General features: G+C 46.2%; 1 long non-coding RNA gene across 1 annotated transcript; it reads left to right on the top strand.

The window, feature by feature from the left end:
• The first annotated feature begins 3,218 nt into the window (after positions 1-3,218).
• On the top strand, positions 3,219-7,131 carry LOC144157800 (uncharacterized). Its single transcript, XR_013319864.1, has 4 exons — positions 3,219-3,777; positions 3,957-4,116; positions 4,204-4,326; positions 4,817-7,131. It is a non-coding gene; the product is annotated as an uncharacterized LOC144157800 (long non-coding RNA).
• The last annotated feature ends 8,886 nt before the right edge of the window (positions 7,132-16,017 follow it).

Raw genomic sequence — 16,017 nt, forward strand, 5'->3', positions numbered from 1 at the left:
CCGAATCAAATAAAAGCCATCACGTGTGCCGAGTTTGTATGAGCTCTTCTGGGGGCGCATCGCCAAAGCCTCCGCGAGAACGAAAGTTTGCCGAAGCCATGAGGAAAAGACCGCCACTCCAGTAGCGCATTCCATGCGCATGCGTCAGCAGCAGCATGGCAGAGCTGTTTTTGCGTTGATTCACGGTACAGTGGGGCTGCAACGGGTACGACGACGACGGATGAAAATCGGGACTGCGTCAACACTTTAAACGACAGCAGCGCTCCCATCTTCCAGGATTCCCTCCGCTAATTTTATGGTCTTCCGCATGCAGCGCCACCAGTGGCATTCCCAAGCGGGTTTCTCAATTGCTCGCGCGATGCGCCTGATATTTACTAAAGAAATTCTCGGTCAGGGGGGTAAAGCGAGCTCCGAGACCGTACGAATCGTGGGCGCTGACATGATAGAATTTTCATGGTTGCCAGATCAATTGTATTCAGTTTTCTAAAAAGTTGTTCCCTAATTATTTAACTAAAACAAAAAACTGAGGCAAAATAGTTACAAATAATTGCTTCAGTAATTAAAACTAGCTTTATAAAAAACTTTTAGTGTAATTAAGCTCTTATTAGCGGAGAAAGAGTAAGTGTGTAGTTCAGTTTTGGTTTCGATTTTAGATGTGCTAGGAAGTGGCGAGGCCCTTGCGCCTGACTTGCGTAGTGTGTGTGTGTGCAGTCTTCAGCTCAGATCTGCGTGCGTGCAAAACGTGTACAACTAGGATGCACGCGCTGAGCAAGTGCCTCCCAGGGCGCTTGCGAGGCTGTCATTCTTTCTTCACGTTAAGCACCCTATCTATTCCCCTGAACTGGCGCCGGAACAGCGATTCTGATCTGACCTTGACTACCGCAAGTTCACTACAGGCTACGGAGTGGCAGCCAGCGATCGTTCCCGTTGGAAAAGAAATAAAAGGAGCTTTTATAATCGTTCGGTTGCAGTTGTTTTATTCATGGAACTTCTTACAGCTCTTCGTGATTCGAACTTTCTCGCAAACGTTCGAGAAGGTAGAACGAAAAAATAGGTAACGAAATGCGGTTTCTTTTTTAATCAGTAAATGTTCTCTCCTCGCGCGCTCTGTGCGGTAAATTACTGCCCATTCAATACTGCGCATTCAGTCCCGCAAGCTTTCCCTTTGAAGTGGTGGAAAGCAGCTAGAACTTGACGAATACAGACGGAAAGGAAAACGGGACACGCCGCGGACTGTATTTCGCATACTCCCTTGGCATGCATTCTTCCACTCCGTTGGCCTGCGATCGACCGCGCTCTTTCGTTCCTGTGCTTCAAAGGGCCGCGACTCACCGGAAATATCAGCGTTGGCCCATGCGATGTCTTTTTGTGTGTGTCAATAAAGGTTTTACATTGAGCTAAAGCCACAGTCAGTTCACTACACTTCGTTTGAAAAGCATTGAGCGACTCGCAAAATGTCACAGAATGGCAAATAAAGCGGCACAGCGCAAAAATGCACGGAGATCATACGGAGATTCATTATTCTGTGCACCCAGTACGGATCAGCTGACTCCTTGGCGTCCTCGCGCATACGATCAGTCGCATTGGAGCTTGCGCGCAAGTGTTGCGTGAGCGTTGCCACATCTTGCTCAAATAGTCCCAGTACATACAAGTCGCACGTACGCTAAATCGAAAACACGTCGGTTACCTACCCACAGGAGATAAACTACGCAATGCTGTCGATGCCGCCTACACAAAATCCGCCTGGCCAGCGGTCCGCCATGTTACAATTTCTCCCGGCATGCTTCGCTAGCCGGACGCGGAAACGCCACAGTAGCACGTTGCCAGATTACAACGCATCGCTTTCGCCGTTTTTAGTAAGCAAAAGCTCAGCTGGCAACCTTCAAATCGTTGTATCATGTCTGCCACCGTGTGTCGTACGGTTCCAATGCATTGGCTCAGCGGCGCGCTTTCCCTCTAGAGTCAGTATATTATCTCTATGTTCTCGGTCACGCTGGCGAGAACCGTTACCGCCGTTACCGCCGTCCCGTTAGCAGTTTGAATGGGTTGATTGCGGCGTGCAACTGGGAATTTTTTCATATCCCCGGGCTGTATTTCCTGTTCGACGAAGTGGAGTTTTGCCAGGCGGCGCAAAAAAGGTCAGTGCTGCTTATTTATGTGCTGGTAACGGTTGTTGTTCTGTGACATCCTTGTTAACTGCGTCCGATAAACATACCGCTTCTCTGCCCGTTATTCGTGTGTCGTCCATGCTTGTGGTCGCGGCGTGTAACATTTTGTGTTGGAGAAACGTTTGCAGCCGTAACTTACGAAAACTTCCGTATTCGTGGGTCAGAGTCGGCTGGACATTTCTGACTGCGTACGTTAGCCATTAATATAAGGAAGTTGATGGTTTGCGCGTTTCATGAATGGATTTTCCCTTACTGTGTGGCTTTGCTTAGTTGTATATTGACGGTTGCTGTAGCGAATCTTCTCGGGTTAGTCGCTCGCGATAATCGCGCGTGCACACGTGTACAACTTCCAAGCAAGTTTGTCGGAGCGTCCGTCCTTAGATTTATTGGTATTTTTAAAACTTGCGTGGTAACTGCAGCGTTGTGTTAGTCTGCTGAGTAGAATGCATTTACTGTGCTTACCAGACCGGGAGTCTTCGAGCTTGCCCGTTGCGCGCAAGGTAGACGCTATTTCGAGTTGTGTTGATGTGTTTTCAAGGCGTAATCTTACGTTTATCTGTTCCATGATTCCATTGTTATGTTTATGTTCCATGTTTCTTCCAATTCCTTTGACCAATTGAGATGATCTATTTTAAATAACATTGCCTGAAGTGTAGAGAAATGGAAGAGGACAGTTGTTGTCTTAGCAGTACCGCAGTAACAAACGTTTCTTTTGTACCCGCCGCGGTGGCTCAGTGGCTAAGGCGTTGCGCTGCTGAGTACAAGGTCGCGGGTTCGATTCCCGGTCGCGGCGGCCGCTTTTCTGATGGAGGCGAAAAGCAAAAACGCCCGTAGGTTTGAGATTTCGGCGCACGTTAAAGATCCCCAGGTGGTGAAAATTAATCCGGAGCCCTCCACTACGGCGCGCCTCATCGCCTGCGTTGCGTCGGCGCGTTAAGCCCTACAATCAATCAATCAACGTTTCTTTTGTAAAGGGGAAGAGATGTGGAAACACGCAGCGGGTATATAGAAAGTGTGCTGCCGTTTCTATGCTATTAATGTCAGTGGTAACTTGAGACTTCAGGATAATTATCCAATATCCATAATTAGTGGTTGCTACTTCACGAACCGTGTTAGAAATAAGCCACTCTTGCATTTTTATGCCGTCAATGTCGGTGGTAACCCGAGAGTCGAAATAATTTCCGACAACGCTCAGGTGATAAGTTCTTGCATCACTATGTGCACCCAACATTAACCCATTTCTGTGCTTCCTTGAACTTAGAAAATATACTGCGAAAGCAGATTGCTACATTCTGTATTCGATCTGTATAACCTGTCCAGATGTCTGACTGTGAAGACATTTGTCTCTACACTGGTAGTTTGCGACAATTGTTTTCCTTTGTCTGAAGAACAGAAATTAAAACGAATTATTTCCATTCCTTACATATACCTCTGAAATCATGGCTGTGTCATTCACTGTGGCTGAAGACATCTTCGGCACGCCGAGGCGTCGTCGTGACAAGTGTGGCAGATTATGAATGCATTGTGGAAGTCATAAAGCCACGAAAGAGTGCCCCTTGAGTGTTGCGTATTATACAGACGTTCATCACACCGCATGGAGCAATGACAGGTGAGCCTAAAAATGTTCAAATATTTTTATGTTTCGCCTGAAAATGTTACCAGGGCTCGTGCTGCAAAATAAATTTTAGCACAACTAATCAGGCATTGTACGAGATCTTGTAGTACTCCCTTCTTAGAGGGAAGCGTATATTTATGCTTCGATATTTTTATACTGTTTTTATTTTCTAGGAAATAGGGCGGACGGGGACTTAAAACAATGGAACAAGGAATGCATACTGCCATTTTCCTGGTTATTGAAGGCGTGTGTTCACCGTTCTTGAAGGCGTGTGTTCACAAAAAGGAAACACATGAAAGCCGTTGTACGGGATGAAATCATTGCATTCTACAAGTAAGTACGCACTCCCAGTTCTGGAACTTTGATGGTCCCTTTTTAGGTAGTTGCAATATACGTAATGGCTTCGGAACACCATTTCAGTGACAACTTGACCTGTAGGTGAAAACGACAGTAAGAGCTTTTGGGAACACGTTGGCAAAACTTTCCTGGAAATGCACTCCGAGGAGGCCCTGCCAGGAACGCCTGCATCTTAATTTTAGTTGGGTAAGTTGGCATTTTATTTTTGTGGGACTCAATTTATGGTAGTGTTTATTGAAGCTGGCATTTTATTTTTGCGGGACTGAATTTCTGGTAGTTTTCTTTGTAGCAAAATCTTACTGTTAAAAATAAATCGCGAACTCAAATATTGGTAAATACCTTCACATTCAGCCTGTTTGGGATGCTGCAACACGTGGACAAAAAAAACTATTATTTTGCATTCAAGTTTTGCAAACATTTTGCTTTCACATTGAGAGTTGCTGCTGTGATAATACGGCGCCACGGCCACGCCCAGTGCGGTTGCTTTCCAGAATTAGAGAATGGCCATTGACAGTCTGTGCTAATATTTTTTGTACATTGTTAGCAGCATTCCCAGAAAAGAAACCAAGAAATCGCTGATATTTCAATCGATTACTGTGCTATAAAAGGGGTATCCTAAGCAACTCACTCATTTAAAGCCATCGTCTAACAAAATTTTCTTCTTCCTTCCTTAAAGGTACATGACGTGGTCCAGTTATTCTCGAGGTCCAGTTATTTTGAGAGAAGAAAATGGCAGCGTAAATATTGTCTCCAAGAAACACGTCATGGATTTTCCGCCTGCGTTGTCACATCAAGATGTGGTCATCCTCCTCGCCGTATATTTCATCTTAATCTCTTGAAACTTATGCGACTTTGGAGAGTTCTTGGGACTTTTGCAGAGAGTTCTTGGCCATTTAACAGTGGCCTGGTGTCATTTAAGTTGAAAGCTCTGTTGAAAGACTTGATGTGATCACTCTACTTGGGGTTTTAAATTATTGTTAGACGTTGAAGCCTATTCGGAAAGATATGTCGTGGTTCAAATGATTGGTAGATGTAAGCGGCATGTCAATTGCAAAAGTGAAGTCGTGCTTTCCTTTGCAATTTTTCATTGGCACAAAGCGCAGGGTGCCTTTGCAGCTACTCTGTTACTCTGTTAATGTAGTTAATGGCACTTCACTGTAACGTTTTTATTATTCAAGTGCAGCTCGAAATTTTTTTCCATGGCAGTGCTGCTGTTGATGGATGCAAACGTGAGAGTAATTATTTACACAGACGGTTTGGGGCTTTATTAATCAATTTTTGTACTGTATCTTAGCTGACACCTAAGCCCTAGAAGAATGCGAAATATACATATTTGGCTTGAAAAAGTTGTTTACTTTGGACAAAGTTGCATTTCTTGCCTGTTAGAGACAGTGCTTTGGTCACAAGCATACTGTCGTCATGATAGTAGGGTTTGTATAGCACGCAACTGTGAATTTTACCTGAGATAAATGTTCCGGCTGGAAAAATGCTTCCAAGTTCGCTTGGTAAAATTGATTACGTGTATGTTTCAACGCTACCTGGCTTGGTTATTTGGGATGTCTGAATTGTTCTTGAGGGAATTAATAACGTCTTTAGAGTTAGGGTGCTTGTTAAATTTTAAAATGCGTAACATGCTCCGAGCTATCTGGTTTGTAAACTTTTGTAAGATTCACACTGGGTGCTATGAGCTTTTTTTTGGATAAGTTATTTTAAATAGCTACAGATTGTCGGGGAAGCAACGCGGCTTCAGTGAAAGGCTTTTTCAGGGCGCGTATATAGTCGGTTTTGGCTACAGTTAGCTTGATAATACAGTTAGCTTGATATTGATATATGGTGTGTTTTAGTTGTGCAATAGTGCCACATGCTTCCGATAAGTTTTTCTGTGCAAATGTTATATTGTTATTATTGGCTCCGGTGTTCTTTTCCTACACTCTTGCAGGTCTTGCGATAATCCAACCGTGTATGGCTCGTATTTCTGGCTTTTCCCTACAATTTAATAGCAAACTGCATATTTTGGAACCGGGATGCGTAAACATGGTATGGCAAGCGCTGTGGGTACTTCCGCATTTGCGGTACCTGATTTCCTGTGATAAAACAGCATATTTTATGCTCAGTGTTGTGTAATGCTTTTTGAGTTAGTGCGAGGGTAGATGTACAAGTCTGTTTGTGACGCGGTTGCGCTTAAAGCCATCTTTATTACCCTTGTTTTTTTTTAGCAAAAAAGAATGGTAAATATTAGCGAAAATAGGATAATGCCACTTAGATCGTTTTGGCCACTTGATATCGTTGTGGTATATGATCCTGTACGCTGGTCATTTTCTGCCCAAGTGGAAACAGATATGTCTCCGTATCTCAAATGTACGCAATAATACGAGCGAATAAAATTTGCTTAGTGTTTTGAAAAGCATTGTATCAGTGCTAATAGTTGGTTTGGTATGTATTTTAATGCGAGTCTTGTTTCTTTTACATGCAGCCAAAACCCAGAACAGGATGCGGCGGGTGAAGCCAAAGTTTCTGTGTGCCGCTCCAGGTATCTCAGACCAGCTTTTATATAGAACTGTGCTCCGATAGGCAACTGTTGGGAACTGTCAGGGACCACACTGCTGCGGCGGTTTCTGTTTTCCAATTGTTGGTATCACTGTGGGCCATATGTCAAGGCTGCGTTAGAATGGTGCTTGCGGTTTCCTTCTGATACCAATGCATCCGCCACCCTGGCAAATGACCTCAGTTTATACCAACAGGAAAGCAGATATATTGGAAAAGTGGAGTCCCATAGACAGCTTCTCAACGTCTATCGGAACACCGTTTTATATAAACAGCTGGTCTGAAGGTACCTGGAACGGCGCACCGGATAAATCCATAATCATTTTACGTGGATCAGTGTTCCAGTAACTTACACTACCCGTTTATTTGGAACAGTGATCCGTATACTTTTATTTGGAACGCCGATCCAGATAATTTAGCTGCAAAAATATGTGGTGCACTGTTCCACTTACATGTTCAGGGTATGTGGAACGCGGTTCCAAATATATAAGTGGAACTTTTTTGCAAAAAAGTTCCAGTTACTAAGTGGATCTTATGTGGATCCAGATTAAGAGTGTACGCATTGCTTTCACACCGTTCGGCCTCCCCAATGACGTACCGGGCATGGCACCCTCTCTCACGCACAACGCTCGCCTCCAGTGGCGGAGAATCGCCCGTGCAGTGACGCGGGAAACACACTGAGTTTGTGTGACACTAGAAGTGCCACAAGTCTCCCAAAATGTTGGTTACAATAAAAAACGTGCAAATCTTACCTTCAACCGCCTCTCAGAGGTACAACCCCGTTGTTTTTAACGAGCCACTCTCCGTTAGCGATCACTTCATTTAGGCCTAGCGTCGGCTCGCTGGCGTACTCCGTCGGCTCGAAGGTCGGTGACTCGGAGGCGATGTTGCAGGGCGTCGCGCGGTAGTCTAGGCTGGTTCCACAATGCTCGCCACGAGCTTCTGTTGTCGGGAAGCACTTCAGATCCATTCGTGCGGCCGCAAGTTCATAGCGACAATAAATTTTCGGGGACGCTAGAGCTCACACGACACACGACACCAACTGCCAGCCATTTTGTAATGAGGCGTAAAGGGGAAGGGGTGAAGAGTAGAAGGAGGAGGCGCAGGAGTTTTTAATACTCCCATTATGTCAAACGTAGTATTCACAGCTAGACACTGCGTTTTGTGGCGAGGTACAATCGTGGTAAATGCGCCTATTTACGACGGCTCGTGGCCCCCGGTGTAAACTGGCGGTTTTTCCACCCCCATACTGCCACACGTGGGAGCAGGCCGCCTGCCGTGAGGAGTTTAAAAGGCGTTATTCAGCCAAAAAACTCCCAATCACGCTAATGTGTGTTTTGTGTGGCCAACTCTTGCTCAAGGTGAACTACTTTGTTGGAAACACGTAGTTCCATGGACACTTTTTCGCACAGACCCAGTTTTGTAAGGCTTCTAGCTTCGCGACTTTATCTTAGGACGATGACGGTGACGACGGTGACGATGATGATGGTCATGGTGGACAAGTATAGATAAAAGTAGGTGGCAAAAGAACTTGAAATAATTAATCAAAACATACGTGATGCGCCGTGCTTTCTTTCTGTGGTCCCACGAAGTGCTTGCCACTTGCAGCTTACGCGCACTTGTTGTTGAAACCTTTGACGGAATAGCGATTAGATTCCTCGGCGTTTCAACAAATCGAACGTTCGAAAGGTAAAAGCGGAAAAGCTTCGCGGTATTTTGCCGTTAGCGTGGCGCGCGGTTGAAACGCAATACGGGACCAACATCTTCGCAGTAGCATTCCGTCGCCGACACTGGCTGCTAGCGCAGAAGATAACGGTACCATGCATCCACACCCTATATCGCTGCGGAAGAGGTGATATCAAAGCCACCGCAAGGACGGGGCAAGGCAACTAGATAATAGTATTTATAGTTTGGTCACTTGGGGGGTGCAAATATTTACTGCCATACAATGCGTCACAGCAGTAAGTCACCCCATTGGAATTGACCGGAAGTGACATGAAGACACCTGGCATCATTTCTGTGTAGTATAACAGCAATGGATTTGGAACGAGCGAATGGTGAGGCCGAATTAAGCGACAGAGGCGAAAAAAATAATTCACGTGAACTCCCAAATGAAATTGTAAGCGGCGCGGCGGGATGGCTGCATGTGACAGAGTACTGGGGAGCGCTGCGGTGCTCCAATAAACGTTTAAAGGGGCCTGCAACACTTTTTACAACTTTTTTCGAAATCTTAAACGCTTGCGGAACGTACTGAAGAAACCCATCCAGTACTTAGATTAGCAGGTCTAAAAGTACCTCAGCCAAAAATTATTGCTTTATGCCCATCAGATAACTGAGAAACTTGGTCTTCTTTTAACTTTCCCGAGCCCTGGCGTACTTAGTCCGCTCGAATTACGCCAGTACAGCGGTGCAGCGACTAAAGGCCAGCCTGCCTTCAGTTGCAGCAATGAACGCATACGATAACCATTTTAAAAAGCAAGCCACAAAAGCAAAGAGGAAACGGAAAGTATATCTGCATGCCACAAGCAAATCGTTCAGCTCCATGCTGGAGATAACTATAACTTTCGCAGTGCTTCCAGTCACGAAGGAAAGAGTGAAAGCGTTTATCAGAACTGTTGCGCAGTCATTTAAAGGATCAGAGGTTCTATCACGACGTCTATTCAATTTCGTTTCCTGTTTGTCACTTTCGCTTCCTAAAACTAGCGAGCCTACATGTCTCCGTCTTACGAACAGCATCTTAGTGCCCCACGCCTGTACATGTGCACCCTTTGTCTAAATTTTTCTACGCCAATCCTGAGCATTCTCGACTACAAAGAATTCGAAGAATAAGCTTTACCTTTAAATCTGACAAAAATATTTTATGACAGTAAGAAAGGTGTTTTCTCTAGCTTTCCGGCATAAAAAGTTTCTGCCTCGCACTTGACGTAAGCTTGTACATTGACTCTTTTTTGCGGCCTGTGCGTTTTCGACTTGGCCTGGCAAATTTTGGCAAAGACTGTACACTTGTAGTTGCTTAACAGGGTCAGTAAACGACGTGACCACGCCTCTGTGTTTATGTTTTATTGTCGTACGTTCACACGCCAGCTAAGTCTCAGTCGCTACAGCCGGAAACGCAACACTAAACACTCGTGTCCGGTGTCACCAGCAACGGTCACCGCGGCTGCTGCAACAAAACAGCGGGCCCACAGCAGCAAAAAAAGTGTCTCCGGGCAAAGTGAGATTGAAATGGTTTACCGGATAGAGTCACATACTAAGAGAGAGTGCAGCTGAGGTTCGATGACCCTGAAGAGGTTATGGGCATGGCGTTGCGAAGGTGCGCACCCTCCACTAGGTACATGCACACCTCCTGCTCGGAACAGAGTTAAGCAACCTCTACATGATAAGCAGGCTTTTAGATTGGTGTTCTGGACCATAAAGAACGCCAAGAGCTTGGTTGCCCATCTGCTGTTTCGTCGGCCGAATTCGCACGTTTCTCGTTCAACATGACGACGTTGAGAATCAAAGTGGCCTTCAGGGTGATGTCGCTGTACTGCAGCTTTTCTGTCAGCATGTGGGCGTTGACAATAAGGCGCGCCTTGTGGCCCCCATCCACCGAACCGAAGAGAAAAACCGAAGCTTCTTCGTGATCTCCCCGCTTTGCGCGGTCGGGAAGCTAGTGCCGCCGCACGAGATATAGGAGTCCCAATTAGCATAAATAAATATTCAAAACGAAAGCGCCCAAGCCGCCGCCGCCTTCTCTGTTCCGGCGGAGAGGACGAGAGATAAGCTGAGAGGAAGGAAGGCGAACGTGATCGCGGTCCTTTTTCTCTTCTCCATTTCGTTTATTTATCGCTCACGCGCTCAGCGGGGAGAGTTGTTTTTTTTTCACTGTTCTCCCTTACGCCGCCGCCTATGCACACGTCAACGGAGAAATGGCGGGAGCGCCGAGAGGAACATTACTCCTGCGCCCGTCGATTCTGAGAAGACGTGCCGAGCTGCCACGCGGATGACTTTGCCGGGTCTCGCAAGGCCGTAGGCGTTTGACTTTTGGGTCACTCGGAACTCCGGAGTAACTCCCGGGAGGAGCTTAGGAGTAACTCCTGGGAGGGACTTGGAATTAACTCCCGAAGGAACTACGGAAATACTCCTTAGAACAACTATGGAGAAATTTCTGGAGGAGCTACTGAAGTACTACTGGGATAAACTCCAGAGAAACCCCCAGAAGTAGATAACGCTGACAAGAACTCCGGCGAAACTCGGAGCAGCTGCTAAGGTACTTCTAGGAAGAACTTCGGAGGAACTCCTGAAAGGAACTCCGGAGGAACTTCTGGGAGGGGCTAAGGAGGAACTCTGTTCGGAACACCGAAGTACTTCGGGAGGAACTCCTGAAAGAAACTACTATTTGAAGTATGCACAGTGATGCCACATAAAAAAACACAGTTTCAAATTACCTTAATCTGGCCACAAAGTTGCGTTCGGCAAATGTAGCGAGAAAGCGTGGTGTAAACTATACAAGTGGAGACCGGAAGTATCACGGATTCCTAATACAAACTGTGTGTGGGGTAAATAGAACTACCACGGATTTTTAATACACGCACTTTTGGGTACCACCAAGCAACCGTGAAAGCTGGCTTACGTTGTTTCAGCACTGGCAAGTCCCGCTGGCATTGCCCTAACGTCGGCGCTCCTTAGCCTGATTTTATCCACGCCGTTCTTTCTCGTTGATTAGTAAGCGCCGTTGGTGGCGTGTTTTTTTTCATGTGATCCGGCCATGGATGAATATAAAAAGTGCGCAACGAACAACCAAATCTACTGTATCCAAGTTTCAGGGGGTGACATGTAGCCGCAACAAGCGTAAATCTTTATTTTTGGAGCTTGTTAGTAGTACTTAATCGTTTTCATTGTCTCACGGGTAGACCAGGCATAAAATACTTCGAATAAAGCAGCGTCCTCTCATCTGAGCTCAAATGTGTTACCGCTACTCCCCGCACACGCCTTTTTATCCAACAAGTGCCGCTCATCTGTTCTCAATTTTGGTCAGAAAACTGTGTCAGTTGTTTCGTTGCTCGGTTGAACATAGCCTTTGTAGTTTTAGCTAAACATAGTAAAGTCAGCAGCAAGACTAAGTACTCACGATCACACGGGGGAAAAGAACCTCGGCGTACAGAAACTACGCCCCTGGCGGTGTCCTCCTTAAAGGTCACTCATGCAAATCAAGCATTTTATAATGTGAACGAAGCGCTTACGATGAGGTCCCGCCCTTGTCATCCATCTGACTTGATACAATGTAATGGGTAGGTGCGGGCCAAGAAGGATGAGCCGTCCCGACGTCATACTCTCACGCTTAGAAGCACCAAGGCCTCCCATCTGCTGCGTAAACGTTTTTCGCCAGCTGGAGAATAACCTTGCTATGCCTTCAACTCGGGCTCCGCTGGTCACGGTTAGTCAAAGTGTGACGACGTATCCTAATTCGGCAGGAAGTGTATGAGCGCAAGTTCATCACTTTGAAATGAATGGGCGCGTTGTGTAGATTCTCTTGGAAAGGTGGGCGCTGCCTCCCTCCTACACGGGACCTTACTTTAATGACACCATGTTTTGGCACGGTTCTGGCGAAGTGCAAATTAAGCAGTTACCACATGTACGCAAACACAGGCCGAAAACATGCGCCGCTGGAAAAACACTGAATAAAGCCGTGGTAGCCAAGAACGTTTGTGGAATGACGGCGCAGCGCCTACAGTATTTCCAGCGTCCTGGTAGACATTCCCTTAAGCCTCTAGCAGCAGCTAGGGCGAGAAAAAGTTGCAGTTTCTTGTTATAACCGAGAATGCATCCTTGAAGACAAAATGTCAACTTGTTGAGATGTCTAACGTCAGTAGCGTAGAAATTTGGGCTTGTTGGCACATAATTTTAAAACATGTAGCGCAGAAGACGAGAGACACAGACACAGCGCCGTGTGTGTCTGTTTGTTTGTGTCTCTCGTCTTCTGCGCTGTATGTTTGAAAGTTATGTCTAACGTGCATCTTTATTGAAAACGTAGAGACACATAAGTGAAATTACATTTTGGTTTTAACACAAAAATTGAACGTTTCGTGACATTCTCAGTCTTGGTTCGGTAAATAAACCAGTTTCCTTCGCTTAGGTATCCTGAAAGAAAGTTGTAGTATCGGTGTTCTAGTGCCATCACACTTCCCTTCTTAATTTGTTTTATTTGTTGGAACTTTCCAGAGGTTGTGCATGGTTAGTGCCTAAGGTGTATAACGACTGAGCGCGAGGACGTGAGTTCGAGGCGGACCACAGTGGACCTGCTATTCGGTGGGGCCGAAAAACAACAGGGCCACTCTGAGCGAGGTTTTGGTTCAGATAAAAGATCTTCACACTGTTCACAATTTAAACTCCTTGCCCTTCCCGGCCAGTCGAAGAACTTTGGCGCGTAAGGCGCGGAAATTCAAATTAAGGGAGTTGTGAGCTGCGGCGGGCGTTGAGTAGAACGTTACAGTCCATTAGAAAAGCAAAACACCAATCTTGTAGCACTCGCAAATGATAAGTGCACATGATGATCAGCTCGGTAAACTGTTAAGCCTTTGAAAATACGCACTCGAATGTTCTTTACCAGAGGTGACAAGGACATTTTGAGCACTTTCATTATTTTCCCGTCGTAAATATTATTCTAACAAACAGTTCGCAGCGACAATACCCGTATCTTGTTAGTTCTCATTCCTAATTCATTAAAGGCTGCGGTCACTGAGTGCTGAATTATCCTAAGAGCTGCATGAATCCATCCAGGCACATCCACGAGCTTTTTGTACGGAGGCATGTCTTTTTGTTCCAACGAATACGCTTCGTTATATCCCACTAAATAGGCTTTCGTTCAAACATCAGCGCAGCTCACTTTATCCTTACCTGTCTGTTCAGCGGTTCGCAAGGTCGCGCTGACCAACTCGTACCCGGAAGATCGAAACAACGTGGTCCACCGGGGAAGAGCAGCACATGGGGACGTCGAGTTCATGGATTCGAGTGAAGCCTGACTACCGCTCACGGAACAGCTCACCCTAGAATTAGGCCAAGCTACATCTCTGTTCCACCCTTCTCTCTCTTCTTTTCTCTGTTTCTGGCTCTATTAGTTAACACGGGGAAAGCTATCCAGGTCCTGTGTCATCTAAAACTGCCACCGCAACGTTTATAAATTTGAACTGATTTAAGGTGTCTATACGAGCTAGCTGGAACTTCTTCGTGGAAATTTGCTTCACCGCAACATATTCACGATGCGAGAAAGCTTACTTCCCGAAGAAGAGTATGATCCGGATGAATGCCCTCCAAAAGCGAATTCTACAACGACCTACTTCGCTTGGCAACAAGTAATAATGATGTGTAATAGCCGTAATAACAGTCGTCACTCTACCCAAGTTTAGTGTTTCCCTCGAGGTCTTACGCCACCTCACTTAAAGACAGATTAATTATAGTTCGGATGGCAGCCTCTGTTCCTGACCTGTCTTCCCTGCTTGAGGTGGGTGATTCGACCGTCCTACACACAAGAGATCTAAACCTCAGACACCGCACATGTGCACACGTTTCCCTGTTGGCTGCCTCCTCTGCAGCATTTACCTCTGCAGAATTTATAGTAAACTTACTTGTCTTCCCTTGTGTTGCTATCCAAACAAAGGTTGTGTCTCTAGGCGTGCATTTAACACCGTTTTCCAAGCTCTGTAGGAAGGTTCCCAGCTGCTTCTAGTTTCGCAAGTCCCCAGAATTTTATGAAAAACGAAAGCAAACTTTGTAGCACTTTTTTACATGAGGCGAATGGCTGAGTGAGTGAGTGAGTGAGTGAGTGAGTGAGTGAGTGAGTGAGTGAGTGAGTGAGTGAGTGAGTGAGTGAGTGAGTGAGTGAGTGAGTGAGTGAGTGAGTGAGTGAGTGAGTGAGTGAGTGAGTGAGTGAGTGAGTCAGTCAGTCAGTCAGTCAGTCAGTCAGTCAGTCAGTGAGAGTCATCGTTGGCCCCGCGACCATGCACGTTGTCCTCGTCAATTCGTCGTCTTGCATCCCCAGGGTTTGACCAGCGTGGTGCAACACGCAACACGGTTGATGCGACTAAATAAACGAACGCAAAACCTTATATTGCTAATCCCATTCCTTCCGTCTGCATCCAGCCCTGGTTAACAGGAAAGCATGAATAAAACAAAAGAGAGGGAGCAGCATCGAGAAAAGGCGGGTCTTTCACCGTTGCTTGGGTGGATCTGCCCACGCGTTTAGCGGCCTTCACTTCAAGTGAGGGGTTGGTCTGCCCGTTGCACGAAACAGCGACGCAACTCCGGCAGCTGGCAGGCCGTCGCAGCCGCTCTACCTGCGTTATATGCAACACCGTCACGGTCGCCCAGGGCGCCTTGCTGAGCCCGCCACAGGAGTTCTACAAGGCTGTCGACCTGCTTGCGTGCGGATGCTAATTTGTGGCAGTGCCTTTGGCAGTGACAGAGCTGGCGGGTTATTCCTGTGAGCTCTCGTAAACTGCGTCACGAGCGAAATAGAAAGAAAAACAAGAAAACTGATCGGTCCCCCCGCGCAAACGTAACGGCACTGGTGACCCGTCTGATGGCTGTATCCTGCTCTTCAGCGAGTACAGCATCCCCGAAGATGGCGCGGCCCTGTGAGACCTGACCAAGGAACATTGAATAATCTATTTTGCCGGACTTCAACTTCTCGCCGATACAAGGTCAACGCGAGTAACTGCTTTCTGTGTTAAAACATCCCGCTAGCAAATTCGTAATGCTCATGGCGTCTGACAGTTTTTATAATACGCGTAGCTTGGTTGTAGCGATGCACCGTAATCATAAAAAAGTCGCCGTTTTGATTATCCGTGCGACCACCCAACGTTGAGACAACGTAACAACATGAATAGCAAATGGTCAGTGAAGCTTCTTATTCGACAGATTACTGCCATAACTTCCCGCCCCGCCTCGAACGTCAATATACTTGCAGGTTGCGTACATGCACAACATTCAACAAAATATTCAAAAGGTTGCTCCAAGTCGGACAAGACTGGGTACCCTAAATAATTTTCGATTGTTTCACTATTTAAATGGTATGGCTCCCTTCATAGTATTTAAAAACTGTGCAACAGTTCTTTTTCGACAAAGCAAGAATCATGGCATTTGCAATGACTTTGTAAGATAACAGAATACGGCGGTGGGTTCGTGTGATTATGCACCCCTTAAAAACACGGAAGACTTCAGCAACAGAGACCATGACAACAATTTCATGCCGCGAGATGGGAACCGTCTCCAGCTTTTGTCCAACCGACTTACGCCGGACAGCAGTGCGACTGTCACCATCATCACCCAGCTCGTCTATGCCCACTTTTAGCA

The sequence above is a fragment of the Haemaphysalis longicornis genome, unplaced genomic scaffold (assembly GCF_048455015.1).
Source record: "Haemaphysalis longicornis isolate Haplotype H1 unplaced genomic scaffold, Haemaphysalis longicornis Haplotype H1 scaffold_10, whole genome shotgun sequence".
Classification (NCBI taxonomy): Eukaryota; Metazoa; Arthropoda; class Arachnida; order Ixodida; family Ixodidae; genus Haemaphysalis; species Haemaphysalis longicornis.